Source organism: Tenrec ecaudatus, chromosome 1, assembly GCF_050624435.1.
Source record: "Tenrec ecaudatus isolate mTenEca1 chromosome 1, mTenEca1.hap1, whole genome shotgun sequence".
NCBI lineage: Eukaryota > Metazoa > Chordata > Mammalia > Afrosoricida > Tenrecidae > Tenrec > Tenrec ecaudatus.
This window is the reverse complement of record NC_134530.1, coordinates 12,167,897-12,182,758: the sequence shown is the minus strand read 5'-3', so window position 1 is coordinate 12,182,758 and position 14,862 is coordinate 12,167,897. Positions and strand designations below refer to the sequence as shown.

Genomic DNA, 14,862 nt, shown 5'->3' with positions numbered 1-14,862 from the left:
TCTCCCAGGTTAAACCCACTAGCCATTAGCTGCCACGATCCATCGCCCTGCTCTCCTCTCCCACTACACCAGAGCCGTCGCAACAGCAAGAAACGCACTCCAGCCACACCATCTCCTCCTCCCAGTGGGCTCCTGCTCATGCCACCCCATGTGTGATCGGCTCGGTTGAGTTTTCTTGGCTGTGATTTTCACAGAAGCAAATCGCCAGGCCTTTCTCTCACGGTGCTGCTGGGTGATTTCAAACTTCCAGCCAACTTGGAGCTTAGCAGTTGAGTGCAGACCTCTGGTGCCACCAATGGACCATACCCTAGCCACAGGCAACGGCTCACCTGCGGCCTGTCTCCATGGATTTGCTTTGCTGGAGATTCCATGTAAATGCAACCATACACTATTTCACCTTTTGTGTCTTTTTCCCCCCCAAAGAAACTGGTTTTTATTCATCTTCCGCCTCCTCCTCCTCATCTTCTTCATCATCATTTTCTTCAGCTTCCTTGTCCACTTTTTCCCGGGTAACTTGGGCGGACCCTGCGCACCGTCACACTTTGCCTTAGCCTTACAGTTGGTAGCTTCTTTTAAAATTCTCCGTCAGCTTCGCCGCCTTGTGGATGTAAGGCTGCTTCTCACTGTCACTCAACTTATCCCACATCTCACCCAGCCTTTTGGCCACGGCACCCATGGAGATGCCAGGGTTTGTAGATCTGACCTTGGGGTGGAATTCCGAACAGAAGAGGAAGAATCCTGACAGGGGTCGTTTGGGAGCATTGGGGTTGTCCTTGCCGCCCTTAGGTGGCCCATAATCCTTCATTTCCCGGGCCTAGCGCACTTTGTCCGTCTTTGCCATCTCATCAAATCTGGTTTTCTCCTTCCCAGACACGGCCTTCTACCGTTCAGAACACTTCTTGGAAAATTCGGCAAAATTGACAGGGACTTCCAGATTTTTCTTCTTGTGTTCCTCTCTGCACGTCTGCACAGAGAAGGTGTGAGCAGACAGCTGGCCCTTTGGCTCCATGGGGCCATCTTTCGCCATCCCACCTGTATCATTCAGGCTTTGGGCAGAGCTGACCTTTTGCATATTATTTCACTCAGCATAATGTTTTTAAGGTACATCATCCTTTTTTATGGCTGAATACGATTCCGTTCCCTGGGCATACCACGTTTTATTGATCCACTTATCCATTGCTGGATAGGCTTGGTTGAGTTTCCGAGTTTCTGGGGTTGGGTTGAATGGGGTCAGATGGGATTGGGATGGACAGAAATTGTTGGGGTGAGTGATCTCCCAGAAACAGGGACGACTCCCACTATGTCTGCCACCGAGTCTGTCAGGCCACCTGGATACTTCCACATTCCTTCGTTCTTTCGATAAATATTATTAAGAGTTATGACTTTGTGAAGGGTGTTGGTGCCCAGAGATTAATTAATTAGTCCATTCATTCATTCATCCACTCATTCAGTCCCCCCCCCCCCAAGGCACTATTCTAGATAACTTGAGATAGAAGAAAGACATGGTTTCTCCTCTCGCATCTCACTCCGGAGAGAAACACATGATATCCTGTGAGAAGAGTGAGATTCGCAGAGGAGGGAGGAGCTCTATAGATAGCCCCCCTTGTCAAGCAGGTCATTGTAAATTGCTCTGATATAAGCAGGACGCCCACTTTTCTGTTTGTTTTCATTTATGCCTTTTATCGTCAGTATCTTTATAACCTTGGTCTTTCTTCGTCCTTGTGGTTGGCATCAGCATGGTGGTGTTGGCATTGTCAGGTGCCATCGAGCTGGCTCTGACCCAGAGCAACCCTGCGCACTGCAGAAGGAAACCCTGCGTGCTCTTGCTCCATCCTCAATTGTTCCTGTGCCTGAGCCCAGTGCTGCAGCCTCTGTGACCATCTATGCTGAAAGCCTGCCTAGGTTTCCACTGCCCCTCGATCAAACATGATGGCCTTCTCCAGGGACTGGTCTCTCCTGACAGTATGTCCAAAGTCTGTAAGACGAAGTCGTGCCATCCTTACCTCTAAGGAGCACTCTGTCCGTACTTCTTACAAGAAAGTCCATGGTACTGTCAATATTTGTCTCCAGTCCCACAATTCAAATGCATCTTCTCTTCTAAGGTCTTCTTTATTCCATGTCCGACTTTTACATGCATATGATGCCATGGAGAAGACCATGACTTGGGTCAGGTGCACCTTAGTCCTCAAAGTAGCATCGTTACTCTTCAGTACTCTAAAGGGTCTCGTGCAGCGGATTGACCTAATGCAATAAATCTTGATCTTTTGCCTCCTGCATCCACGAGCATTGACTGTGGATCCAAGTAAGACGAACTCTTTGACACCTTCAGCCTTTTCTCCCCTTATCGTGACATGTCACCTATGGGTCCTGTGGTGAGGATTTTGGTCTTCCTTAGGTTGAGCTGTCATCCAGACTGAAGGCTACATTCCTCGATCTTCATCAGCAAGTGCTTCAATTCCTCCTGACTTTTCAGCAAGCCAGGTGGTGTCATTTGCATCCCACCAGTTGTTGATGATCCTTCCTCCACTCCCAATGCGGCGTTCTTCTTCAAGAAACCCAGCTTCTCGGAAGATTTGCTCAGCATACCGATTGAACAAGCATGGTGAGAGGATGCACCCCTGACACACCCCCTTCCTGATCGGAAACCATGCGGTGTATTCCCTGTCCTGGTCACCTAACTGCCTCTCGAGTTTTGAATGAGCACAATGAAGTGTTCGGAAATTCCCATTCTCTCCAAGGCTATCCATAGTTTGTTATGATCCACAGCCTTGGATGTCTTGGCCTAGTCAATGAAACACAAGCAAATATCTCTCTGGTGTTCTGTGCTTTGAGCTACGACCCATCTGACACCAGCGATGACATCCCCTGTTCCACGTCCTCTTCTGCATCCAACCAGAGAAAGCAAGTGATGGCCTGAGACATTGTATTCAGTACGTGTTACTCGTGATAAGATGTACAAGCCAACAGACACCCAAAGGACGGTCCTGAGTGTGGTTTGTTGTACCTCAAATACGTCCTACATCAGGGACAACTTGTATAGCGTCATCTCCGTTGGCAGTAGTTACTGTGAAAGACAATCAAGCTGGCGGTGGGGTACAGAGTGACGGTTGGAGAGCCAGTTTGAATACAGTGACGTGGGGAGGCTTTCCTTAGGAGGTGACATTTGAGCGGAGACACGAAGGGCATGGGTGAAGAACCATGTGGCGTTCTCAAAGAAACAGCTCACGTTTGGGGATCAAAGCCTCCCAACGCCAGCGAGAGCTCTTAAGAGCCAGGGTTCCTCTTGGTCCTCCCTGTTCCTAATTTGCTGCTTCTGCTGATTTCTTCGTCCTGTGTTCGCGTCGGTGGACCTCAATGTACACCTGGGCCTTCTTGTTCTTTAGTTTCTCCTGCAAACATCCTGAACACAAAGAATTCCCTTGACAACACCAGCGATATGTGCTCTTTCCCGAATCAGAGGGACACCTCCTTGCGAACACGTTTCCCAGCTTTCCTGACAGCTCTATGGGGACCCTGTGAGTCTTGGCCACCAGGATGTGAGTGATTATAAAGCTCCCGGTGTGACCTTTCCCCTTTTCCATGGTGATCCTAGTGATCACATGTGTAACAGGGGAGTGTCATGCTGGAACAAGAAGAGGGCCTGGCTCCCCGAGTCACAACAGGGGGCTGCCAAGGAGACCCCATCAGATGGTGATAGGTACAAAAAAGCCTGGATTATTTTTAGCCTCTGAGACTTTGTTTCCCCAACTAGTTTTATTGGCACCCAATTTACATATCACAAATCGAGTAGTTCAGTCATATCAAGGGCAATTGTACAATTACTACCCCATCTATCTTAGAGCATTTCCTCTGGGCCCCATGGTTAAATAGACTTCCAAATGAGTTGTGCAGTCATGATCGGTTCTAGTGTTCCCTCCCTGCTCCTGCCCTCATATCAATTCCTGAAATCCCCTTTCCTCCTTATTGCCTATGCTCCACCCTGCATTCCCTATCTCACCTTTGTGTTGGTCTGGGTGGACTAGAGAAACAAATTCATAGACACTCGTGTATAAGAAAGAGCTTTATAAAAAAGAGCAATTGTATATTAAGAAAATGTCCCAGCCTAATCTAGTTCAAGTCTGTAAGTCCAATATGAACCCATGTGTCCTATACCAGTCTATGAACTACTCTTCAGACTCATGCAACACATGCAATGTGGCCGAATGCAGGAAGATCACAGTGCAGTGGGTGGAAAGTCTTGTGGATCCAGTGGTGGTGGAAGTGTCTCGCGCACTGGGATGGGGCTCCATGTGGCTCCTCCAGCTCCAGGTTCTGGCTTCATTAGCATGTAGCCCCATGTGGCTTGTCAACAGGAATGTCTCGCAGGGAGACAAGCAGAGAGTGTGTGTCCCGCCTCCAGTGAGCTATTTATCTCTGTAGAACCTCCAGATAAGGTCATCAAGCAGTGACCTGATGGACAGGCTACACTCCACCCCTTCACTCTTAATAGTCTCAAGTTGGCATCAGATTATGTAACTACCACAACCTTGTATCGGTTTGCCATCATTATACATCCATTCCTCCTGTGCTTCACTGCAGGGAATCCCAAAAGAGAACAATGGAAACCAGATCGCACTAAGGAGGTAAGGATAGGATCATTTCAGTGTAAAGATCAAAATAGAAACAATGTGTGAGAGGGAGAAGACATCCCCACTGCTCCATCAACATTCAAAAAGCCAGGGAAGAAATTTCTGTCATGGAACAACTAAGAGATGCTCGCACCCAGAACAATGGCACAGCGTGTCTTTGGGGAGGTCAACTGGCAAAGTACCATGTTCGATTCAGCATAACCAGGATGGCAGTGGTCTCTGCCTGATAGTAAGGCTGATTGGGACTCTTGCCCTCAGCCAGAGCTTATCTGCCAGCGCCTCGGTCTTACGTGATACTCTGCAGATGGGTGTGGGGTCCCACTGACCTGCACAGCCTGCTACAAAAGGGATGTTCATAATTCTGGCCCTGATACTTTTCACCATACTCAAAATGTGTACTTGTCATCTTTGGATCACACAAGCCGGTGTGCTTCTTCCTTGTGGACTTAGTTGACTCCTCGTTTAGATGGCTGCTTATTTTCTGATTGGTAACCGGGCACCATCTGCTTTCTTCACCACACTTTGCGGTAGCACCCTTATCTTCAGTGATCATTTCATGAAGGTGAGTATGGAGCAGGGCCGGTTGTTCTTAAGTTGGAGCTAAAGCGTCTGAGATGTTTAATGTTGCTCGTTATAGCAGAGCCATCGTTAATTATCCTGTACGCATCCACTGCCATCCAGTCGATTCTGACTCATGGTGACCCACAGGACAAGGTACACCTGCTCTTGTGCGTTTCCAAGACTGTAACTCTTTATGGAAATAGAAAGCCTCATCTTTCCCCCATAGAGTGACTGGTGGTTTCGAACTGCTGACCTTGCAGTTAGCAGCCCAGTGTGTAACCCCCTCTGCCACTAGAGCTCTTTAATGATCCTACATAATGAATGGATCCAACTTTTACCACATGCTGGAATGTGAATGGAACAAAGTGGACCAAGTTTCAGTGTGGGAAAGTCAGCGCATTAATATTTAACATCGAATATTCAGAAGACTCCCACATGAATTTCTCATTGGAAGTGTGTTCTTCCCATGCTCTGATCTCTTATCACCACCACCCTCTTTCTCCTCCCCTTCCCTGAAATCTCTCCTTGCCTCCCCTCCTCACCCATCTTCCTCTAAGGCTCCACAAAACAAAACTCACTGCCATCGAGTGGATGCTGACTCATAGCGATCCTATAGGGCAGGGTAGACCTGCCCCTGTGAGTTTCTGAGACTGTCTAACTCTAGTACTGTCTAAAGCCTCCTCCTTGTCCCTCAGAGAGGCTGGTGGTTTCAAACTGCTGACCTTGAAGTTAGCAGCCCAGTGCATAGCCACTACCCCATCAGGGCTCAGCGTTTTCTTTATTTTGTAGGCAGCGCCATTCTCCCCACCTTTCAGTTTGCGCTTTCACTGGAGACCAGACCTTGAGTTTCATCCACATGCCCACACGACCCCTGATGAGTTCAGCTAACACCGTTGATCGTGATAATGGAGAGAGGGGATAGATCGCTGGCCAGTGGTGCCCTTTGGGCCTGTATCATCTGCATGATGGTCCGTCCGCCGCCTCACCAGGTGTTTCCCTTGACAGCCTCCTTGGCCTTTGACTACGCCCAATGGGACGGCCTCCTTTAGGGATGGGTCCTTTCGGGTGCCCGGTTGTGAGCCTTGAGACTTTCATGGTGGACTTTTCAGAAGGAGATGGCTGAGCCTCATTTCTTAGTCTGACTTAGGCTAGACGCTCCCCTGAATCCTGCCCACCAACGGCCTTCTGTCCTGCCACGCAGCAAGTCACAAACCATGAAAGCCCAACAAGCGGACAGACACACGGTGGGTCGTGATGCCAATGACCAGTTATTGAGCATCGACTCGCCGCGTGTTCGACCTGGACCGGTGGGTTGACTCCTCACTGCAACCCTTGGGGAAGGGTCTAGTCCTTGTTTCGCCACTCAGAAGGATGGACGGACAGAGAGGCAGAATAGCTTGCCCAGAGCTCGAAAGTGAGGGAGCCCATGGACAGAGTGTACTATGCGAAATGTACCAAATGCCACCCTCTTCCTTAGGGGACTTTCTGCCACTTAAAAGAGAATTTTAAAAAAATGTGTATCTAGTGAAGGCTTACACAACATGTTCGGTACCTATCCAACAGTTTCCACACAAGTTATTCGGTGACATGGGTTGATGGTTTAAAATATTACCTCCCCAGTGAATGGACACACAAGCACTTTACACACATTCTTCTCTTTCTTCATGACCACAGCCCTCTTGGTGGCTGCTTCTCTGGTCCCCATTTTACAGAGAAGGTAAGAAACCGAGGCTGGGGGCGGTGGGGGAGGCTGCCCCGCACCTGCTCCTTCCTCCCTGTAGACCTTTCAACTCCGAGCCCCCTCTCTCCCTGCCGTGGACTGGATTCCAACTAGGAGCTGCCAGAGTAGGACTGCCCGCCCGGTGGGCATCACCTCACTCTGGAGGGGGCTTTTGTTGGGGGATGGGGAAGAGACAACTAATGAATCATTTCCTGAAGATGCTTTAATTAGCCAAAAGCTGGTTAAAGAAGGCGGAGCTGGGCCGTGCTAAATGAAAGGGAAATTGACAGAGGTGTGAGGAGGGAACTTGGACCTGGCCGCCTGGACTCCCTAATGTATGGTCTCCCTCAGCTGGGCTGGCTGGAAGCTGGGAACCACCCCCCCCAGCAGATTTGCATATTCCACGGCCATAATTAATCACTGCCTGTGCTTCCGGAGCAATTACCCACTCCCAAGTGTTGGGGGATGGTGCAGGATGAGGCTGCCAGCGCCAGGACTGTGAGAGGCTCTATCCAGAGATGCGTACAGGGGGTAGGTGGAGATACTCACGCACAATGACACCCGCAGACCACGGAATCAGACCCTCATTGTGCCGCCCCCTCCCACCCCCGCAGCTGCTCAGTCATGTGTGGGCCCAAATCAGACCCACCCTTTCAGTCTCTGCCAGATTCAGGCTGGCAGACCAACAGAGACCACCGCGTACACCAGGGTCTGTGTCTGTTCCCGTGCCCCTGTCTCTCTCTCTCTCTCTCTCTCTCTCTCTCTCTCACACACACACACACACACACACAAAACGACAGTGCCGCCAACACCCCTAGCTACAGCCACAGGTCTGGATACACTCCCTTCTGATGGATCAGAGACACCCCTCACCCCACACCACTTACTCATTTGATTGGCAAATATCTACTGAGCACCTATTGTGTGCCAGGCACCGTCCTAGGCTCTGGAATTCCCACAAGTCCCTTTAAAAAAAAAAGAAAAAACAAAACCCTTACAAATTTGCTATCGAGTTGATTCTGACTCATCGTCCCGGAGATGCCCCACGGGACAGAGTCAAACTGCCTCCCAGGGTTCCCAAGGCTGAATTGCGACAGAAGCTGACGGCCACAGCTTCCGCTGCAGAGCAGAGGATGGACTCCACTGCCAACCGCTTAACCACGGAGCCACCAGGGCTCCTCTGGTGTGAGAGAGCCGAGCCGTGTTCCGTGGGGTTGCCAATGGCTGACTTTTATTTCCCTGAAGTCAGTCAGTCCTTGCTTCCAGGGTGCCCCCGGTGGACTCAAACTTCCCACCTCTCCGTGGGCAGTGAGCTTTTTATACTTTTGTACCTCCCATCTAACCCCAAACCAGACCCGTAACCACGGAGTTGACCCCAACGCCCAGTGACCCTGGAGGGCACAGGAGCACTCGTCCCACCGTGGAAGCTGATGGCTACCTCTTTCTCCCGGGGAGCTCTTGGTGGGTTTGAAATGCCTACCTGTGGGTTAGCAAGCCAAGAGCTTCATCCCTGAGCCACTGGGGCTCCCAGGCAGACGTGATATCGGGTCAATTGCAAGGGTTCCCCTCTTGTCAACGCACATGCACCTTGGAAGAAGGAGTCCGTTTCTAAAAACCCAACCCAGGAGATGAGCCAGTCAGGGTGCAGGGTAGCAACCATGAAACATACAACTTTCCTCTAGTTCTTAAATGCTTCCTCCCCTGACTACATGATCTCAATTCTACCTTACAAATCCGGCTAGAACAGAGAATGTACACTGGTACAGATAGGAACTGGAAACACAGGGAATCCAGGGCGGATGATCCCTTCAGGACCAGTGGTGTGAGTGGCGATAATGGGAGGGTAGAGGGAGAGTGGGGTAGAAATGGGGAACTGATTACAAAGATCTACATATAACCTCCTCTCTGGGGGACAGACAACAGAAAAGTGGGTGAAGGGAGACGTCAGAGTGCAAGCTGTGATAAAATAATAATAATTTATGAACTCTGAAGGATTCATGAGGGAGGGGCAGCAGGGAGGGAGGGGGAAATGAGGAGCTGACATTAAGGGCTCAAGTAGAAAGAAATGTTTTGAGAATGATGACGGCAACAAATGTACAAAGGTGCTTGACACAATGGATGGATGGATGGATTATGATAAGAGTTGTACGAGTCCCCAATAAAATGATTTTAAAAAACACCCCAAACCCAACCCAAGTCTATTCAGAGTCATGGTGACCCCCATGTGGCAGAGGCTCCAGCATCTTAGGAAGCCCCTCGGGCCTTCATCCTGCACCCTATAAGACAGAGCCCTTCTCAGATGCACTGTGGAGAGGGGCTGGCCGGGAGGTTCTAACTCATAGCAATCCTACACACAAGCGAGCGTAGCCCTGCCTGGCCCTGCCCCAGCCTCTCAATGGGCGTGTGAGCCCATGGCTGCAGCCGCTGGATCCATCCACACCCGCCGAGGGCCTTCCTCCTCGTCACTGCCCCTTTGCTTTACCAAGCAGGATGCCCTCCTTCAGGGACGGGTCTCTCCTGACAACATGTCCCTAGTCCGTGGATGAAGTCTCGCTGTCCTCGCCCCGCAGGAGTACGCAGCAGGCTGTAGTTCTGAGACAGGGGTACCGGCTCCTTTGTCAGGCTGTGATCCTTTCAACATTCTTCCTCAGCAGCAGCGTTCAGATGCACGGATTCTTCTTTGCTCTTCCTTAGTCAGGGTTCACTTTCATAGGCAGATGAGGCAATAGAGGATACCACCACTTGGGCCAGGTGCTCCCTGGTCCTGAAAGTAACATTTTTGCTTTTTCAACTCTTTAATGTGCTCTGGTGCCGCAGATTGACCCGGTGCAGTGCATCTTTTGATCTCTTGATTACTGCTTCCAGGAGTATTGATTGTGCATCCAAGCAAGAGGAAAGTCTTGTCAACTTCAATCTTGGCCTCATTTATCATAACGTGACCTATGGGTCTGAGATAATTAAAGTTCATTGTGCCAACCTGGCCGATAAGCACAGGTGGGGTTAATTGAAGGGCAGAGAGATAAATGGCTCGGTGAGCCTCGCCTTTTTAGTTCTCGGGTCTCTTGATCTCTGATGGTGGGACCAGAGTGCAGCTGCCTCAGCCAGTTTCTGCTTCAGCTGGCAAGGCTCACTTCCTGCAAGACATCCCTGAGGAGAAGCCACATGGACCTACCCTGATGCAGCCCTGGGTGTTGGAGCAGCCATGTGGAGACCCCTGTCAGCGCTCAGATGCTTACACGTTCACTGATTTGGCTTTCCTCCTGCAGTCAGTATGATTGTGTGTGTTTTGTGAGATGGAGGAGGACTTTGTGGATTGGTGTCAGATGTATGGGCTAATGTTGGACTTGTGGGCTTGGGTAGCACTGGGTTGGGATGTTTTCTTGATGTGCACTTACCCTTTATATAAAACTCTCTCTTATGCATATGAGTTTCTGTGGATTTGTTTCTCGAATGCACCCAGACTCACACAGGGTCCAGCTGTGAGGATTTGGGCCTTCCTTATATCAAATCGTAATTCACACGGGTGACATCCTTGATCTTCATCAGCAAGCACCTCAAGTCCTCCTCACTTTCAGCAAGCAAGGTTGTACCATCTGCATATCGCTGGTTGTTAGCAAGCCTTCCTCTAATCTTGAGGCCACATTCTTATTCATAGACGCCAGTGTCTCTGATGATTGGCTTGGCGTACACTTTGACTAAGTAGAGTGAGAGGATACCATCCTGACGCACCCCTTTCCTGATTTCAAGCCGTGTCAGTATTTCCTTGTTGTGTTTGCACAACTGCCTCTTGATCGATGTACAAGCTCCGAATGAGCATAATGAGGCGTCCCGGAATTCCCATTCTTCTCAAGGTCATCCATGGTTTGTTGTGATCCACACAGCCGAATGTCTTGGTCTAGTCAATGAAACACGGGCAAACATCTCCGGGGTATTCTCTGCTTTGAGTGAAGATCCACTCGACATCAGCAATTTTACTTGGATACATGTGGGGTCACCGTGAGCTGGAATTGACTCGAGGGGACTATGTTAATTATTATTATGAAAATGACACACTTTACAATGAATAATATAATAACTTTATGATGAATGTGCCCACCACCCAGCCTAAGAAGCCGAGTGATGAAGCGCACACATAATTGATGTCTCCAGCCGTGTTTCTACCAGCAAGTCGCTCATCCTTTCCCCACCTGCGGGAGGTGTGGGACTTAAAAGTCCTCAAGAGCTTTCCCTCTTTTGTTGTGCATGGGGCTGATTCCACACCACACATGGCAGGTTGTTATAACCAGTCCCGTATTGAGCGTGTCCTTTTGCGCCTTGCTCTGTCAACGCCGGTGGAAGGCTTTGTGTGTGCATGCGTGTGTGCGTGTCTGTGTGTGTGCGTGTGTGTCTTCTCTGAATGCCATCTTCCTTAGATGCAAGGAGGGTGAGATTTTCTCACACACTTTGGACATCTCACCCGAAGGAACCAGTCCCTGGAGAAGGACTTCAGGCCTGGTAAACTAGAGGGTACCGGTGTACAGGAGGAAGACACTCACAGAGCTGGACTGACAGTAGATCAGACCTGGTGGTGACTGGGACGATGGGGCAGAAGAGGGCGGCGTTTTCTCCTATGGTTCACGGGTCACTGTGAGTCCGACCTGACTCGAAGGCCCCTAACAACTCGTCGCAGTGGCCTTGCCCCCCATGGAGCTATCCATTCTCTCACGGGTGAGCTGTTAGGGGGTTCCCAGTTTCCTCCCACGATCATCCTGGCCTGCGTCTCCTTGTGCACACTGATCAGTGTCTCGGCTACACATCTAGGATGGAAAATCTGGCTGACGGGGAGGTGTGTCTTTGCTGGGTATAATCTTCAACCGTACTGCCATTGAGTCAATGCCATTTCGTAGCGACCCTATAGGACAGGGTAGGCCTGCCCCTGTGAGCGTCTGAGATGGTCACTCGTTACAGGAATTGAAAGCCCTAGTTTTGAACCACTGACCTGGTGGATCGCAGCCTAACTCGTCCCTCCTGTGCCAACAGGGCATCAAGCTGGTTGCTTAAATCTCACCCTGTCCCTGTCCTTTTCAAGAGAAAGTTCAAATCCTGGTGACTCTGGCTTCTCACGCTGGGCTCAGCTGCCCCACACCTTCTCCTTCCAGCCCTCAGCTACTGTGTCTATCTTCTCTGCCCACTGTGCTGTCTGACCAGTGCTTATCCAGCTCAAGTGTTCTTCCTCAACTCTGGGCCCCAGGCTGGCTCGGCATCCCCAGACTACCCGCATGGGCCTGTCCCACACTCTACACTCTAAGGTACGTGAGGACCGGGTTGCCGGATTGGCAGCTCTGGATCCAGTGGCAGCTGGGCCACACGGTGAGCCTGTCTCCACGACTGCTGTCTGAAAGCGGAGTTCTTGCATCTACCCAGGTCTGGGGCCAGGGACACCGCAGACCACATCTAGGCCTGGTTCCGGGACCTCTCAGTGGGAGGAACTGCCTCGCGTCTGAGTCAAGTTGTAGGCCCCTGACCTCGGGTGAGGGCCTTGCTCCTTCCCGTCTTGGCAGGGCTGGGAAGTGGTGTTGGCTCTTCCTGTCCCGCCAGCTCATCCCTCAATTCCCAGACCCCTAATGGGAACCACATGCGTTGGCCTTCCTCCCGCCCGCCCTCCTCCCCTCCTCCCCAGAGAGGCCTCCTGAGTCTTCGCCCATCTCGCCCCTCTCGCAGCCTCATTCCCACGCTGCCCAGGCCTGGAGTTAGTAGTCAGAGGCCCCTGTGGCTGTTTGCGGTGATTTTTCTGCCTGTGCTGTACATGCATGTGCACGTGTGTGTGGGAATTGGGGGGTCTGTGCGTGTGTTTCATATGCACCCCGTGTCTCCACTGTGTGTCCGTGTGTGTCTGTGAACTGGCTGCCTGTTTTGTGCAGCTGTATTGTGGGTTTGGGGTGTGATATCGTGCCTTGACTGCTTCTGTATCATGAGTCTGTGTGCGTGTATTGAATGTGTCTGTGTGACTGCGTTGTGGAAGTGTGTCTGTCTGAGGGATCTCTGTGCCTCAACTGGGTGCGAGCTTGTAGTTTGTGTGTGCCCGTGACCTGGGGGGTAGATCAGCTGTCCAGGCGAGTGCTTTCCCTCAGGCATCGGGACTATCTTGTCTCTGAGTGTCCTTCAGCCCCTGGCCATGGGCCACTCTACCTGGACTCCATTATCAGGCAGTGTGCAAGGTGTGACTGAGTGTGCTGGTTCTGTGTGATTGCTCCGACTGGACTTGACCTTGGACGAAGACAGTGTATCCTGTACATGGTCCCAGACAGCCTCTGTGCTGGTTTGGTATGTGTGTCAGCTCACTGGAGAGCATGCCTGGGTCACTGGGCAGCAGCAGATTCACATCCCCAGCTGAGTCATTCAGTGTATGTGTGCATGTGCGTATTTGTGTTTGTATGTGTGTGTATGTTTGGTGTGTGTATGTATGTGTTGTGTATTTGGTTGTATATGTGTGTGTGTTTGGTGTATGTATGTGTGTGTTGTGTAGTTGGTCTGTGTACATGTACGTATGTGTTTGGTGTGTGTTGTATATTTGGTCTGTGTATGTGTGTATGTTATATGTTTGGTGTGTGTTGTGTGTTTTGTGTGTGTTGTATGTTTGGTCTGTGTATGTGTACGTGTGTGTTTGTTGTGTGTTTTTTGTGTGTATGTGTACGTGTATGTTGTGTGTTTGGTGTGTGTTGTGTGTTTGGTGTGTGTGTGTGAGTGTGTGTGTGCTTGGTGTGTGTATGTGTGTGTGATGCCTGGAGGCAGGGACTCCCAGGGGTGGTGCAGTCAGACAGGGAGAAGTAGAGCAGGGCCCAAGCAGGAGTAAGAGAGGGCTGCATAGGGGGACCAGAGGAGAGCCAGGAAGACTGAAGGTGGAGCTGAGACCTTATTTGGGGACATTTTCTAGAACTTGGGAGAGCTTCTTTATGGGTAAGCCCTGCGGGGGAGGATGAGGAGGCCTGGACCCCGCTGCTGCTGACTCAGAGGAGCTGGGGAGGAGGAGACCTGCAGGGCCAGGCCTTCGTGAGGTACATGGAGGCCAGGGTCTGGTCTGGGAATTCCCCGGGAGCCCTGTGGCCCCACCTGCTGTGCATACTCCGGTCAGAGTAAGCCAATTACCGGGCTAGCTCTTTGTGTCACTGTGAGCCTCACCTTCTCCACCAGAAAAAAATGGGGTCAGAATAGATGCTGTTGGTTTGCTGCCTGTATCCTCTTGGCCCTGTTTCCGAGCTCGCTTCTGAGCAGCCCGAGGGCTGTCACTCACACCAGGAAAAGCCAGAGCTGCTCTGAGCCGATGACCTCAGCCTCGCCCAGGACAACATAAAACCCGAGAATAAAACCCGGCTCCCCCATCCTGCGGTGGGATGGCTCCCCAGCAGGGCAGAGCCCAGCTGTGCACATGGTCACCTGGGTGAGTCACAGGCCCACCTTGCTCCTGTCTGGATACTTCCCCATTTGGGAACTCCCTAGGGTCACCTCCCAAATAAAAACCACGCTCTGCTTCTGGGGGACCTGAGCCTACGGCAGGCTGTACCTTCTGCCCAGGAGGTTGAGAGTTCCAATGAGCTGATGGGAGCAAAGGCCCCGGTGGCTGACACGTATGTGGGACACGCTTGACGCCCTCAGTGAAAACCGTGGGCATCAGCAAGTGGCCTGGGGTGGATAGAGAAGCAAACCAAAGCCTTTGGCTCCTCTCTGGCTGCAAGCTGAGAGTGTGGCACCTCAAAGCACCGTGCTTGTGCCCAGACTGGTGGTGCTCAGTGCTCATTAGGATCGCCTGCGGCAGGGCGCTGGTCTACTCTCTACACTTGGCACAAAACTCGGGCGCTCTAGAAGAGCACTAAAGGTTTTCCTTTTCTGGCCCTTTCAGGCTGGGTTCAGCTGCACTCCATGAAATATTGACTTAAAGAGATTAAACGTTTAAATGACTGCACACTATTGACACAA

At 51.0% G+C, this 14,862-nt stretch overlaps 1 pseudogene; it reads right to left on the bottom strand.

Annotated features, from left to right (window-relative positions):
• Positions 1–433: 433 nt before the first annotated feature.
• Positions 434–1,096, bottom strand: LOC142445063 (high mobility group protein B3 pseudogene; annotated as a pseudogene).
• Between the last annotated feature and the right edge of the window lie 13,766 nt (positions 1,097–14,862).